Source organism: Prionailurus viverrinus, chromosome A3 (assembly GCF_022837055.1).
Source record: "Prionailurus viverrinus isolate Anna chromosome A3, UM_Priviv_1.0, whole genome shotgun sequence".
Classification (NCBI taxonomy): domain Eukaryota; kingdom Metazoa; phylum Chordata; class Mammalia; order Carnivora; family Felidae; genus Prionailurus; species Prionailurus viverrinus.
In genome coordinates this window covers 48,899,124-48,914,767 of record NC_062563.1, presented here as the reverse complement: position 1 = coordinate 48,914,767, position 15,644 = coordinate 48,899,124, and the positions used below count along the sequence as shown (strand labels likewise).

Here is a 15,644-nt window from a genome sequence, read left to right as displayed (position 1 = left end):
AATCTAAGCTCCCAACTCAAAAACCAAGAAAAGGGGCACCTGGGTGGTTCAGTTAGTTAAGCATCTGACTTTGGCTCAGGTCATGATCTCATGGTTCCTGAGGTCGAGCCCTGCATTGGGCTCTGTGCTGATAGCTCAGAGCCTGGAGACTGCTTCAGATTCTGTGTCTCCCTCTGTCTCTGCCCCTCCCCCTCCTGCATTCTGTCTGTCTCTCTGCCTCTCTCTCAAAAGTATATAAACACTTAAAAATTAAAAAAAAAAGAAAATGAGATAACAAAAATAATTAACAAAATATTAGCAATTAAAATCAGCAATATATACAAATAATTATACACAATGGTCAATTGAGTTTATTCCACAGATTCAGGGTTGGCTTAACACTCAAAATTCAATCCACCATATTAAGAGTCAAAAAAAGAAAAGTCACATGATTTATTAATTGAGGCAGGAAAATTTTTTCAACACAATTTCAAACCTATTCATGATTTTTAAAATGGAAAAAAAAGGAATAGTAAAAATATTTCTCAAATTAATAAAGAGCACTTACAAAAACCTACAGCTAAAATTATACTTAGTGGTAGAAGACAATGCTTTTCCTCTTAGATTAGAAATAAGGCAAGGACAAAAGCAAACAAAAAAGAATGAAAGAAGGCAAAGAAAACTGCTCCCACTATTTTAATTAATCACAGAACTGGAAGTTCTACCATGTGCAATAAGGCAAGAAAGGGAACAAAAGACATACAGACCAAAAAGAAAGACAAAAAAAATGGTCCCTATTTGTAGATGACATGATTGTCTCTGTAGAGAATGCCCCCTCAAAAAAAACCTTCAGACAAAGACAAAAACTACAACTAGTAAATGAGTTCAGCAAGGTCACGTGATACAATATAAATATATAAAAATCTATTTTATTTTTATATACTAGCAATGAACACATGGACAAAGAAATTAAAAATCAATATTATTTACAACTGCTCAAAACATAAAATACTTAGAAGCAAATTTAACAGAGTATGTATAGGACCTATACACTGAAAACTATAGAACACTGATAAAAAAAAATCAAAGAAAATCTAAATAAGAGGAGAGATATATGATGTTCATGATTTGGCAGATTCAACATAATGAGGGTGTCAATTCTCCATAAATTGACAGACATGTTTAGCAAAATTCCTATAAAAATCCCAGAAAATGTCTTTTTTTTTCCAGATCAGCAAGATTATTTTATTTTTCTTTAAATCTATTTATTGTTTAATTTACATCCAAGTTGGTTAGCATATGGTGCAACAATGATTTCAGGAGTAGATTCCTTAACACCCCTTACTCATTTAGACCATCACCCCTCCCACAACCCCTCCAGCAAACCTCTGTTCTCCATATTTGTCTCTTCTGTTTTGTTCCCCTCCCTGTTTTTATATTATTTTTGCTTCCCTTCCCTTATGTTCATCTGTTTTGTCTCTTAAAGTCCTCATATGAGTGAAGTCATATGATATTTGTCTTTCTCTGACTAATTTTGCTTAGCATAATATCCTCCAGTTCTATCCATATAGCTGCAAATGGCAAGATTTTATTATTTTTTTATTGCTGAGTAATACTCCATTGTATATACATACCACATCTTTTTTATCCATTCATCCGTTGATGGACATTTGGGCTCTTTCCATACTTTGGCTATTGTTGATAGAGCTGCTATAAACATTGGGGTGCATGTGACCCTTTGAAACAGTACACCTGTATCCCTTAGATAAATACCTAGTAGTGTAATTGCTGGGTCATAGGGTATTTCTATTTTTAATTTTTTTTCAACGTTTATTTATTTTTGGGACAGAGAGAGACAGAGCATGAATGGGGGAGGGGCAGAGAGAGAGGGAGACACAGAATCGGAAACAGGCTCCAGGCTCTGAGCCATCAGCCCAGAGCCCGATGCAGGGCTCGAACTCACGGACCGCGAGATCATGACCTGGATGAAGTCGGATGCTCAACCGACTGCGCCACCCAGGCGCCCCCTCTATTTTTAATTTTTTGAGGAACTCCCATACTATTTTCCAGAGTGGCTGCACCTGTTTGCATTCCCACCAACAATGCAAAAGAGATCCTCTTTCTCTGCATTCTTGCCAACATCTGTTGTTGCCTGAGTTGTTAATGTTAGTCATTCTGACAGGTGTAAGGTGATATCTCATTGTGGTTTTGATTTGCATTTCCCTGATGATGAGTGATGCTGAGCATTTTTTTACATGTCAGTTGGCCATCTGGATGTTTTCTTTGGAGAAGTATCTAGTCATGTCTTTTGCCCATTTCTTCACTGGATTATTTGGTTTTGGAGTGTTGAGTTTGAAAAGTTCTTTATAGATTTTGGATACTAACCATTTATCTGATACGGCATTTGCAAATATTGTTTCCCATTCCATCGGTTGCCTTTTAGTTTTGCTGATTGTTTCCTTCACTGTGCAGAAGCTTTTTATTTTGATGAGGTCCCAATAGTTCATTTTTGCTTTTGTTTCCCTTGCCTCCAGAGATATGTTGAGTAAGAAGTTGCTGCAGCCAAGGTCAAAGAGGTTTTTGCCTACTTTCTCCTCTAGGATTTTGATGGCTTCCTGTATTAGATTTAGGTCTTTCATCCATTTTGAGTTTATTTTTGTGTACAGTGTAAGAAAGTGGTCCAGGTTCATTTTTCTGCATGTCGCTGTCCAGTTATCCCAGCACCATTTGCTGAAGAGATTGTCTTTATTCCATTGGATATTGTTTCCTGCTTTGTCAAAGATTAGTTGTCCATGCGTTTATGGGTTCATTTCTGGTCCTTTATTCTGTTCTATTGATCTGAGTGTCTGTTTTTATGCCAGTACCATACTGTCTTGATGATTACAGCTTTGTAATAAATACATCTTGAAGTCTGGGAGCATGATCCCCCCACCTTCGGTTTTCTTTTTCCCCCAAGATTGTTTTGGCTATTCAGGGTCTTTTCTGGTTCCATACAGACTTTAGGATTGTTTTGTCTAGCTCTGTGAAGAATGATGGTGTTATTTTGTTAGGTATTGGATTGAATAAGCAGATTACTTGGGTAGTATTGACATTTTAACAATGTATGTTCTTCCAATCCATGAGCATGGAATATTTTCCCATTTTTTTGTGTGTCCTCTTCAATTTATTTCATAAGCTTTCTATAGTTTTCAGTGTGTAGATTTTTTACCTCTTTGGTTATAATCAGCCAGATTATTTTAAAATACATGAGGAAAATCAAGGGAACTAAAATACAGACAAAATTCTAAATTTACATAGACAAAGCTGAAACAATTATTGAAGCAAAAGGTAAAGTTGGGAACTCTGTCGATTTCAAGACATTCTATGGTTACAGTAAGATAAACTGTGTAGTATTGGTGAAGGGACAGATAAAAAGAACAGAGCAGAGAGAGAGAGAAAAAAAATGACCAAAGTTTCACGTTTTATACAAAATTAACTCAAAATGGATCATAGACTTAAATGTAAAACATAAAACTATAATGCTTTTGTAAAAAAAAAAAAAGAGAGAGAGAGAGAGAGAAAATCTCCTGGATCTAGGGATGAACAAAGAGTTCTTATATTTGATGTCAAAAGCATAATCCATACAAGTAAAAATTGATACATTGGCCTTCATATCTTTGGAGTTTTCCATTCCGGTAAGTGCCTCACTTGGGACTTCCACTGACCTCATGGTTGTTCTTTGTCTACTTATTTTAAACCCTTTAATGTAATTTTTTCTTTAAAGGAGATGCTCTTATCCTTTCAAGGTTATTCATAGATAGTTTATTGATTCATGTACCAAATATGGCCTGAGCACCTGGTTATCTTGTGCCACACACTGTGCATGGCCCAGTCACAGAAAATACGAATAAGATCAAGCCCCTGTCTTGAGACACACACACAGCTGATCATAACACCAAATGCTCCATGTGCAGTGAAACAGAGGGAAAGGAGGCCCACATAGAGTGGAACCATGGAGGTAGGTGTGACCCCCTGGAGAAGTCTGAAGTGAACCATCAGTGTGTGTCTTGAGGATGGATGGGCATTCAAGAAGACACTTGTGTAACCCAATAATACAAGTTTTGGAGGTAGGCAAGGACATAAGGCATATTTGTGGAATAGAATGAGGCAGAGAACAGGATTGCTGCTGGAGGTTAGGTATGCTAGGGTGGGAAAGCCTGGTATGCTGTGCTCAGGAGACTGAGCCTTAAAGGCACTAAAGACCCATAAGTCCTTTTAAACAGGGAATCTCAGGCTTTCATAACAAAATACCAGACACTGGGTAACTGAACAATAGCGACATATTTCTGGAGGCTGCAAAGTCTAAGATCAATGTTAGGTAGGGTTAAATTTCTTCTGAGAGTGCCCTTCCTGGTTTGCAGATGACTGCCTTCTTCCTATGTCCCAATATGGTAGAGAGAGGGCTCTGTTGTCTCTTCTTCAAGGACACTAGTTCTTTTGGATAAGAGGTCCACACTACTACCTATTTAACCTTAATTACTTCCTTAAAAGCCCATCTCCAAATATGACCACTCTGTATTTTACAGTGCAATGATGATGATGAGGAGGAGGAGGAGGAGTATCAGAGGTTCAGGCTCCAGCATGTGAATTTGGGGAGACATAGACATTCATCCCACAGAAGAAGCTATGGTCATATTTACCATTTGGAGACACTGACCATCAAGTGTGAAAGGTGACCCCAGTGTCACCACACTGATTGAGTGAGAAGGCATGGCTGGAAAGAATCAAGTTTTCATACCGTGGGAACAGAGTTCAAAAGTATAGAGTCATGTAAGTTAAAAAGTCTTGGGGATCAACTGGATGTAGGGACAGATTAATAGGGAAATTCCCAAGGTTATTTTAAGATCCCTGGATTTATCTTGCTGGGAGTCACCCCATCACCTAAGACTAGAAGGGAGAAGCTTGCTGCCCATGATCGACAGGTAGGTGTTGCTTTGGGCGGCATGGAATCATCCAAAAACAGGGATGATGCTTCAGGAGGAGCAGAGGGAGGTGCTGGCTCTTTCTGACATTCCCTGGCAGCTCATGGGCATATGCACTGATTGCTAGACATGCAGGTTATATTAACACCCTTACGAAGTAGGCACAATCATTCCCATTTTACAGACCAAGAAACTGAGGCAGAGTTTAAGTTTCTTGCCTAAGATAAGAAGTGATATCAGGATTCTGGACCACATGATGTTGTACAGCAGAGGAGAAAGGACTGGAGACTGAATCATGGAGTGTTAAAAAAAACAAACTAATAAAATAATAATTATTTTTTTTTGAGAAAGAGAGGGAGAGTGCAAGTGGGGAAAAGGCAGAAAGAGAGGGAGAGAGAGGATCTTAAGCAGACTCCATACCCATCAAGGAGCCCAATGCGGGGCTCAATCTCATAACTGTGAGATTATGACCTGAGCTGAAATCAAGACTTGGATGCTTAATGGATGGAGCTATCCAGAAGCCTCTAATAATAAAAACAAAGGCAGAGGAAGGCTTCAGGGAAGGAGACAAAACAGTGACAAAGCAAAATACCAAGCAAGCAAATAAAGGAGAACAGTTTGATTTGGGGTAGAGGGAAGCTGGAGGTACTACAGAAGCATTCATGACAGTGGATGAAAGGATCCAACCTCAAACACTTCTATCCTTGTTTTCTCCAAACAAAGCTCCTGTCTCGGCTATTGTGCACTTGGATTGTAGCCCAATGTATTTCCCTTTCAATCTGAGATGCAAAGAGAAACTGCCCACCAGGGACAGCTGCCCAGTGCTCCTGTGATGGAAAAAGTAAGAGTGCTTCAGGTGGGATCAGTGGGCCCACTGTGTATGACCACAGCCTCAGAGCAAAGGTCAGAGTAAGAGGCCCAGTCCAGGAAGACCCAGATACTGAGGCACTGGAGGCTACAAGAAGGACAGTAGGTTCCAGGAGGGGCATGATGGGGGCAGTAATGAGCAGTGGGTGTGGAAGGCAATTACGAAGTTTCCAAAGAAAAATCCATCTGATATTTCTGCTTAGTTCAGTAAAAATGGGTTTTGATTTTTGCAGACAACTACAGGCAAGAGACTTTCTACTGAAATAATATTTATATTTTTGCATTTATTAAGATGTTGGTATAATGGACTGATGGTGGGAAATCACACACATTCCATCAAAAGGTTAATGAATATATTTTTGCACTCCTGCCATATGCTGGGCCCTGTTATCTGAAGTGGTCAAAACAGGCAGACAAACTCCTGCTCCTGGAACAACCATTCTAACCCCTTCTACTGTTAACATTTGAGTTTCAGTGCTGGGCCTCAGTAGGGGCAACTGCATACTACGCCAATTCCAAGTGGCTCTAAGCAATAGAGGAAGCACCCAAAACTTCACATAGGTTTTTAGGTAATCTTTCAAACCAAGGACCTTGAATCTTTGATCAGACACTTCAACACACCTCAATGTGTATGCATGAACTTCTTTAAAAGTACTAACCACCAACTCCTGCACTTTGTATACTTTGTACTGGAATAAATTATAAAGCATGTATTATAATAAAATATCTAAAAAGTCTAGATACAAATATAAACAGAGCTTCTATTTTTTGTGTACCTCAATGGGTCAACATGAGTACACTGCCTTGAGATCCAGTAATAAAAGATCTACATGGCTGAACCTCTATGAGGATCAGTCTCAGTTGAGGAGAAAGGGTTGCCAGAAAGAGATTGATCATACTGCAGATCTTATCTCTGGAACCTGAACTTATCCCCCCCCCCCCCCACCCGTTTTTTGGTTCATTTCTTTTATTTGTTTTTCATTCTGGAAAGCTTTGAAATAAAATAATACCATGCCAGGGAATATATCCTAAGGATATGTCAAATTGAAAAATGAGTCCCTCACAAGCTTTTCTTTTCTAGCAAAATAAGCTGCCTTATTTCTGAAACTTCCCTACTTCTTCCACCTCTGATTTCTCACCCCTTCTCAGTGCCTGAGTCCGGTTTCTCATCCATGACAGTTCCTGTAGGAGATTTATCAACTATCTTGTAGGTTTGCTTTGGACCTAGCCTGTGATCCAAGAAGAATGACAAAGTTTATAACTCATGGTCCTTCCTTGCTTTCCTAAGAAAGCCAATTTACACTCTGACTCCCACCCACTACACCCCTCATGCCTCTGATCCTAGCAGACAAGAGATGAGGCAATAAAGCCTAAATATTAGTGTTTTATATCCTGCTGTCATGACAGCTTCTCCTCTGTTTTTTCTAGACCCAAATATTCAATGGATGTCATGGAGCATCGGCATGTGAAGCAAGCTTTGTGCAAGAGTTGCACCTCTCTGGCTTTGCAAATAATGGATAGATCTCCATACATTTATGTTCCTAAGATTCAAGAATGTAAGTACCAGAAATAAAAATCCTCATGTAAATTGCAAGGTCTGCAATCTTCCAATTAGAGAACAAATTTCAAGTGCTCAAATCCAAACAAGAGGGTGCTTGCTGGGCATCTGGGCGGGGCTCTTCTAGGAGCACACAGCTTGGAGCCAGTCGCTGAGAGCCATTTTGTGCAAATCCTTTCTAAATACCATCAGGTATACACACTTCACATTAAAAATACCTTTGCTTTCTTTATTTTGTCTTGTTCTTATTTGTTAAATACTGAAAAACACACAAAAAGTTTGAAAAAATAATAATCACAGCCTATTCTCAACAGGAAGCACGTTTAAAAGGGAAGATGCTTCTCAGGAGAGCATTCACTTTCCTTTTCCTGCAGTCTCCAGCATTATGAAGAGAGGATGGACATCCTAACCTGTCATCAAGAAAAGGCCCTACAGACATTTCCACAGCAGGGGCACCAGAGCAGTAGCCTGATCTCTCAAGGTCTGCCTGTGGCCCCATCAAGACTGGGTGTTTAAGGGGAGGACTGCTGGCCCCTGTGACCTGTAGTTTGGAGCCCTCCTCGCTGAATTGGGTGGACTTGAGTGTGGTGGCTTCACTTGCCCCATCCAGGCTGTAGATTCCATGCAGCCACTTCTTTAAATGCAGGCAGTGATGAAAATGCTGCTGATGATTTTGCCACCACATCCTCTGGTGCCACTGCACTACCTACAAGAAGGCTGAGAGACCAACAGTCTTGCAGGAGAAAGAAACCCCAATGCTTGCTGAAATTGTCTCAGTAAAACCTTTGTACACACACACTGGGAAACAAACAGGAACACACAAAATTTTTTTTATGAAGATTGGGCCTTTTCATTCTTTTATTTTATGATCAGACATTCTAACCTGCAATTTGCTTCATGACCAACAATTAAATTGCTCTGCGACAAAATTGAAATAAAAATGGAGAATGGTCAAATGTCCATTTTGAGCAGGAAATTTTTTCTACCCTATCACATCTTAATATTGAAAACTGATGCAAGTGGAGTCATGTTGCCCCTGTCCCCCACAACTAACACTCCATCCCTTGGGCCTGGCCTGGAGGCAGCTCCCTGGCCCAGGTCTGAATACTGACTATCTCAAATGCTTCTCGCTTGTGTTAGGGCCAATAGAGCCTTCCAGGGACGTTCTGGGCAGTATGTAGGGAGAAAAGCAGTGTTGTCATTCATCCACTTCCCCTGTAGATGCCTGTGTCCTCCAGGCCACCTGCATACCATTCCTGACCATAATTGACCACAGCAGACACAGTTTAGTGTTTTTTGTATGCTAGGCTTTATTCTGTCCATCTTGCCACCATTTCACTCATCTACATCCATGCTCCTGGGCTTCAAGCCCAGTGAAGAGCTTCATAAAATCGCCTTTCTGGGTTAATGGACCTGCTGACATCACTTCGCAGTAACACTGGCCAGGTTTGTGCTGACATGTATCATAGATTTGAATACGGTAAGCACCTTGGCTGTGGAGAATTCATATGAAAATGAAAAAGTTTTACTTAGGGTTAATTTAATAGATTTAAATATTAATTAATTAAATATTGGTGGGCATACTTTCAAATATTAAAGCATAGCATTCTAACTGGAACATCATGTTTTAGTTCTGCTTTGAAACCTGCCTTATAAAACACGTCTCCAGCTCTTATCTCAGAGACATGGGGAGTGTAACCAAACCCTCATAGGCCCTTTGCAGGGCAGGAGTTTGTGGTCAACATGAAACGCTTGTTTTGGTAATAGTCCTTGTCCCAAGATGCCAAGCATATGGATCTATAGGGAATCTGGTGACTGGGTGAGTCTGCATTAAGTCCTTTCCTTACTAAATACTAGACTTCACCCAATTATTTTTGCAATTATGAGTTTATTTAGAGAGCTATTTTTTTTACACAGTCAGCCTCATGCCTAGGTAGATGGCAGATCACACACTTGCATGGCAAGGAAGAAACTTGTAAGTGTATAATATAATGGCCTCATTTCACAGATGTAAAAACTGGCCACCAGAGAAAACAACTTGGCCAACATGATTTAGCTGGAGGAAGTGGCACCACTTTGGCCAAAATAAAAAAGGGCTATTTATTGATTTGGAGGGCTCTTTGTTGTGGCTTCCCACCCCACAATTCATGAAGTCAATGTGTCCCAGGCACCTGCCTACTTGGAGATGAGGCTCTTGGCCAATGATTTACTGAGGGAAGACTCTCAGGAGATACCTGCACAGGTGTGAGAGAAGCATGACAAAGGAGAAGAAAAAGGTTGGCAAAGATAGACATAGTGTCAGCTGGACACCAGCTGCAGCCTCATCCTCTGGGGGCATCACAGTATTGGATGCACCTTGCGGCAGTAAGGCTGGACCTTTGAGTTCTGTGCCAGTCAGACAAACCAAGAGGGATCTTGGAATGTACTTTTGAAAGAGAACATCAGATAAAATGACCATTGCAGAAATAATTGGGGGTCTTTACTGACACCTACACATTATCTTCTCTTCCACACCCTCTCATGTGCACAGGGAAAAATTTAATCTGCTTTTCAAAGCACAACACTATAATCAAAATATGAGAATATCTGATAGTAATTTCTGAAGTTTATCAAAGGCAAAATAACCATAGACAAGGCTGGGAAGAAGGGTCTGAGAGATAACTCCATGTTGCTAATGAGACTTGCTATTAATGCAAAAGAAAATGAAAAGTAACCATAAAAATACACTGTTTACTTTTATTTAAATGTGTTAGTATTCTGAAATTCACTCTCTAGTTGTGGACTTAATCTTGTTTTACCTTTGACTTTTCATTATAAATTGGAAGAGCTGATGACCCATGGGACTAATACTTCTTTTAGCATTAGCTGTGATCTTAAGACAAAATGGTTGAGGCAAATGTTGGTAGGGCATGAAAGAAAGTGAGCATAAGATTCACTAATTGTTGAAGTTTGTGCCAGCTGGTATCCTGACCTCCTCACTTTGCTTTCTGATACAGAATCTCTTTTTATTATCTCCATATTATACAGATACTTTTAGGTTAAAAAATGTTCCATAGAAACATCAAAGTTTTAAAAGGTACATGATACTGGCTCATCTTAGAAAAAGTAGATGGGTAATTACTTTAAGTAAGTGAAAGCATGTGCCATTAAGCTTGCTTTATCTGTTGCATTCTGGTGACTATCCCAGAATGACTCCCATTTATCATTACCTAAGCCCAAGGGGCCAGAAGAAGTTCTTTCTCTAGCAGCTGGGTTATCCTTAGGTAGGTACCAGCACTCTGGGTGGGCAGTTGTCAGACTGAACTCGCAAAGAGTATTTGTCCACAGGGCTAATTAGAGGAGACAGACCAGAATATTAGGAAACAGACTCAGGAATCATAACTGTGGGGTTGATGTAGATGACTGAAATCCATGAAAAGTTATACTTGAGGATACCAAAGCAGATTGTGGGCCAGAGCAGAAGGGTCCTAGAAAAACCAGTGATACAATGATACTTGTTAAATAGATTGTATTTTGGCCCTAATTCTTTACTTCTGTATTTATCCATGTCCTTTGTGTTGTGACATTGTAGTCTGCCTGCTAGAGAAATGTGTCTGTTCACCTTGTGATTCACATCAGCCAATGTCATGTGGGTAGAAATGCCTGTTCTATGGCCTTCCTTAAGAGGACTTGCCTGTTTTCCATTACCTTCATGCTTCTGCCAATGAGAAGAACACATCCTAGCTAGCCTACTAGCTCAAGGAGGATGAGAAATGTCTGAGGCAGAACTACCCCAGCCACTAAAATCTGAGGCAGAATTGCCCAGTGTAGCCCAGCCTCGATCAGCCAAACCACAGCTGATCCACTGACACATGAGCAATAATACATATTCATTGCTTTAGGCGCTAAGTTTTGAGATGTTTGTCACACAGCATAATTATGGAGATAGTTAACGAATACAGTCACTTCAAAATGGACAGTTGAATGATTTTCTTTGTGTGTGACTTGCCAGGTGTCACTTGAAAGGATACAGCAAGGTGTTATTGAGGTTTCTTGTCAGTGCTATGTTAAAAATTTCCCATGACTTCACTCAAGCCTTGCAGTAACCAAATGAACTCTGAGTCCCTTTCAGTTCTCTGGAGAGATTCTTGTATCATTAATTTTTTTCCTCCAGGTTTTTCTCCTTCCTTCTTTCTTTCCTTCCTTTCATCTTCCCTTCCTCTATCCACCCTTTCTTTACTTTATTTCTTTTAATGTTTATTTATATTTTACAGAGAGAGATAGAGTGTGAGCAGGGGAGAGACTGAGAGAGAGGGAGACACAGAATCTGAAGCAGACTCCAGGCTCTGAGCTGACAGCACAGAGCCCAACGTGGGGCTTGAACTCATGAACAGCGAGATCCTGACCTGAGCTGAAGTCGGAAACTTAACTCACTGAGTCTCCCAGGTGCCCCTCTCTTACCCTTTCTTCTTCTTTGTTTTCTTTGTTATTTTCCCAGTTCCATGCTAATATTCAATGCATTTAGAATCCTGAATACTTGTCTCTGAATACTGGAGTCATGATTAACCAACATGGTTTTGAATGGCCAGTAGGAAATGGCCCATTGTAACTTTTGACATTGGCTTATGTCCAGTAGATACCATTAGTTTTAATATTCTTAGCAGCTAAAAACCATTTGATACCTTGCCCTGGTTGCACTTGCTCTGATGATTCCATTAGGAATCAGAATGCTTCCAAATCTCTTTCCATCAAGGAGAAACAGGATGACACAAACTGAGTAGAGTTAGAATCAGAGGAACTTAGAGCTGGTGAGAATATTCAAGAGTTCACCTTCAAAGAGGAATATAAACATTAGAAGGTTTAGTGGTCTCCCACTAAACCTCCCACTAAATTTATACAGATTTCAAATGACACATTCTAATATAGACCCTGGTATTTTGACTCAAACCCCAGTGTTCTTTACTAAGAATGGAGAACCCAGGTCTTTGCAAGTTTATTACTAATCAATCATGATACTATTTTCTGCAAGATCTTTCAAATTTGACAATAAATTTCATATATTAAAAAAAAACAAATATCCTACCTGCCTTCTTTCACATTCCCAAAATTTGATGAAAGACTAGGTACCACTGAGGCAGGACTCTCCTTGGAAAAACAGTGCCTCCACATACCAGAAGATCGCATTTGCAATGATCTCTACACCCCTGGGCTGAGAGAGGTAAAAGGTTCATCACATAAGGAAAAATTCAAACTGAGGTATAAAGTTTTGAAGGAATGAATAATTATTAAAGATGTCACAGAATTGCCATTTCTTAACTAATCTTGCCATTTTTTTTTTCAATGCAGCCTTTAAAAATGGCACAGGAGGCCATGGACACCTATAGCTGGTGGTTTAATGAACTGCTTTGGGGCCATGATAAGATTCCTCTCTCTTCCCCAACTTCAGCTTCAAAGAGAACTCAGACATGTGGCACTTTGAAAATCTTACACCAATAACCACCTCAGAACTTTGACCCTCCTACAGCTGATGGATAACATAGAAATAGAATGGCTGCAAGTGCCATGGGGAAATATTGTGAATCCTTGTTATCCATTTGCATCATGGGAGCAGGTGATGGGAACGCTCAAAAATAGCCCCAAACAGCTACCCTCTAAAATGTGTCATTTTGTGACATTTGTCTAATTTTCTTCCTAGCTGAGCCCCTTCTGAACAGAATCCCCCATAAAGGCCACATTCCATCATAAAGAGACACTCTACTAGAAGACAGAGGAAGAAATTTTCTGCAAGGGGACTTCAGCACATAATGGATGGGCATTTGGAGGTGACCTAATAACCTACTATGGGCACTTATCAGTCAATGGGAGCATCCTTAAGGCCCCTTAAAATTGTCAACACTAGAGAGACTGCACACTCGCAGGGAGACCAAAGAATGATAAGCACAAGTGACACTGAAAACGTCACACTACATCCTACTATTTCAGCCACCAGGGAGGCAAGGTCCTGGGGTGAAAAGGAATGCACAGCATCTTCAGGAACACACAGACAAGCAGTACAAAAGAGGCAGGTTTCAAAAACCCAGTGACCATAGGCTTTTGCAAGTTGCAGTGGGATTCCCATCACACCTTACCCCATTTCCACTTAAGCATCACTCTCTTTTCTGTAACTGCAAATTTCCCATCTTAACTGGGTCTTCAACCTGAGAATCCAAATTTGTTTCAAACTCTCCCTTGAAACACATATGCACACACACACACACACACACACACACACACTTCCAATCACCAGCCTCTATGGGCTATTTCTGGGAAGGATTGGACACAGAAAGCATAGAAATACAGTATATGTGTTGTGGTCATCCTTTCATTAGACCTCACTGTGGCATCTGGCTGGTCTTTCACAGAAGGCACTTATCCCATGGGATGCCACATTGATGTGCTTTGGTTTGGCTACTTCGTCTTTGATAAGGATTCATCTTTTCAAGGGCTCCTTCTCCTTTGCCCTCCCTGGTCCTCTTCTCCTCCTCTATCTACCTTCTTAGAGCAGCGTCACTCTCACCGCAGTTTCAGCTACCCTACAGATGGTTACCACTCCTGGAGCTATAGCCCTGCCCAAAGTTCTGACCTCCAGAACCATCTATCCAATTTATTGATGCCCTAAAGCCACTTCAGATACCACATGCTAAACAGTGAACTTATTATCTTTACCCAACTTACTTTCTTCCTTGAAGGATACAAATTATCTTTTTTCCTCCAGGTAGAATCCAGGGAGGATCACAGTCTCTTTTTATTTACCCAGACATTGAATCAACCCCCAAGTCCTAGAGATTCTTTCTCACCAATTTCCCAGATACACCTCCCTCCTTCTCTATTCTTACTGATATGACTTACTCATACAGTTGTTGCTTTCCACCTGTGTCCCCACAATCCCTCACCAGCTTGTATCTGTGCCTCCAGACTGGTCCTTTCCCAATTAATTTTCCACCTTACCTCCAGCATGACCCATTCAGAGTAACTCACACAGAGCTGCTCCCTACTTTAAAGCCCCAGTGGAGTTCAGTAGGTCTCAGGGCACCATGCAAGTACATGGACACTGCAACCCAGGCCCTGACCAAAGTGCCCTTTGCTTGCCTCTCTAGTCTCATTCCTATCTCCCCATGCCTCTGTGCCCCCAGCCATGCTTAACTACTTGGGAATTCCTGGGATTTCCCAAGAAATTTCACACTTTATAGATATCTATTTCCTACTTGAAACACACTTCTGCATCTGCCCCTCCTCATCCTTTATTTAAGCTCTTGAAGTCTTTCAACTCAAGTGCCACTTACTTGGAGAACTTTCTTGGCTTCCATTGGTGTGATAAAGTGCCTTGAAAACCCCTGTATCAGTACACCTACTGTGAGATACTGCAGTCATCACATGCTTGGGTGTAACCCCTATTTACCTATGAATTCCCAGGAAAAGTATGTGGTGGGAAGAATAATGCACCTGAAGATAACCATGTTTTAATCCCTGAAAACTGTGAATATACTACAGGGCAAACAAACCTTGCATCTGTAGGTAAATTAAGGATATTAAAATTGAGAGATTATCCTGGATTGTCCTGGATTCAATGTTTCAAGGGGAGACATGACTATGGGAAAATAATCAGAGGTATATAATATTCCTTCCTTTGAAGTCGGAGGAATGGACTACGCTCCAAGGTGAGTGTAGGGAGCAGCCAGATACTGGCAAAGGCCAATAGAGAGATTCTCCCTCAGAGCCACCAGAAGAGAACACAGCCCTGCTAACACTTATTTTAGCTTGTGAAGCCTGTGTCAGACTTTTGACCTCTAGAAGTGGAGGACAATTGTTTATTATGGTTTTGAGCCCCTACATTCTTGGCAATTAGTTACAGCAGCAAGGGAAAACCAACACAAGCCATGTCTCCCATACTGGCACATCCTAGCACTTAGCACAGTGCTCCATGAGTAAATTTTTAATATATCTGTAGGTCAGATGGCTGGATAAATACATGAATGAATAAATAAAAATTGAAATAAAGTTGCATAAACTACAAGGTTTCCAAATGGGGTGGATAAAACCCATTCATTCTACCCAGACAGCTCACTACATACCACAGAGTACTTTCAACAGCTCCAGGGATCTACCTGCTGTCTCTCAGTACCTTGGAGACCTCAGAAAGTCCAGTTAGACTAACAACACGAAAGCTCTTTCTGCTGGCTTTGAGTAGAAAGTCCTCATCATCTAAAGAAGGTGTTATATACACACAATGGAGTATTACTTGGCAATCAAAAAGAATGAAA

At 40.5% G+C, this 15,644-nt stretch overlaps 1 long non-coding RNA gene across 1 annotated transcript in view; it reads right to left on the bottom strand.

Annotated features, from left to right (window-relative positions):
• Nucleotides 1–8,687: 8,687 nt before the first annotated feature.
• The window catches only part of LOC125162893 (uncharacterized), a 28,487-nt gene continuing 21,530 nt past the window's right edge, over nucleotides 8,688–15,644 (bottom strand). Inside the window, exons 2-5 of the long non-coding RNA XR_007151209.1 lie at nucleotides 12,428–12,553; nucleotides 12,027–12,174; nucleotides 10,575–10,694; nucleotides 8,688–8,858 (exon numbers count right to left, since the gene is read on the bottom strand). This is a non-coding gene — a long non-coding RNA (uncharacterized LOC125162893). The remainder of the gene's footprint in view (nucleotides 8,859–10,574; nucleotides 10,695–12,026; nucleotides 12,175–12,427; nucleotides 12,554–15,644) is intronic.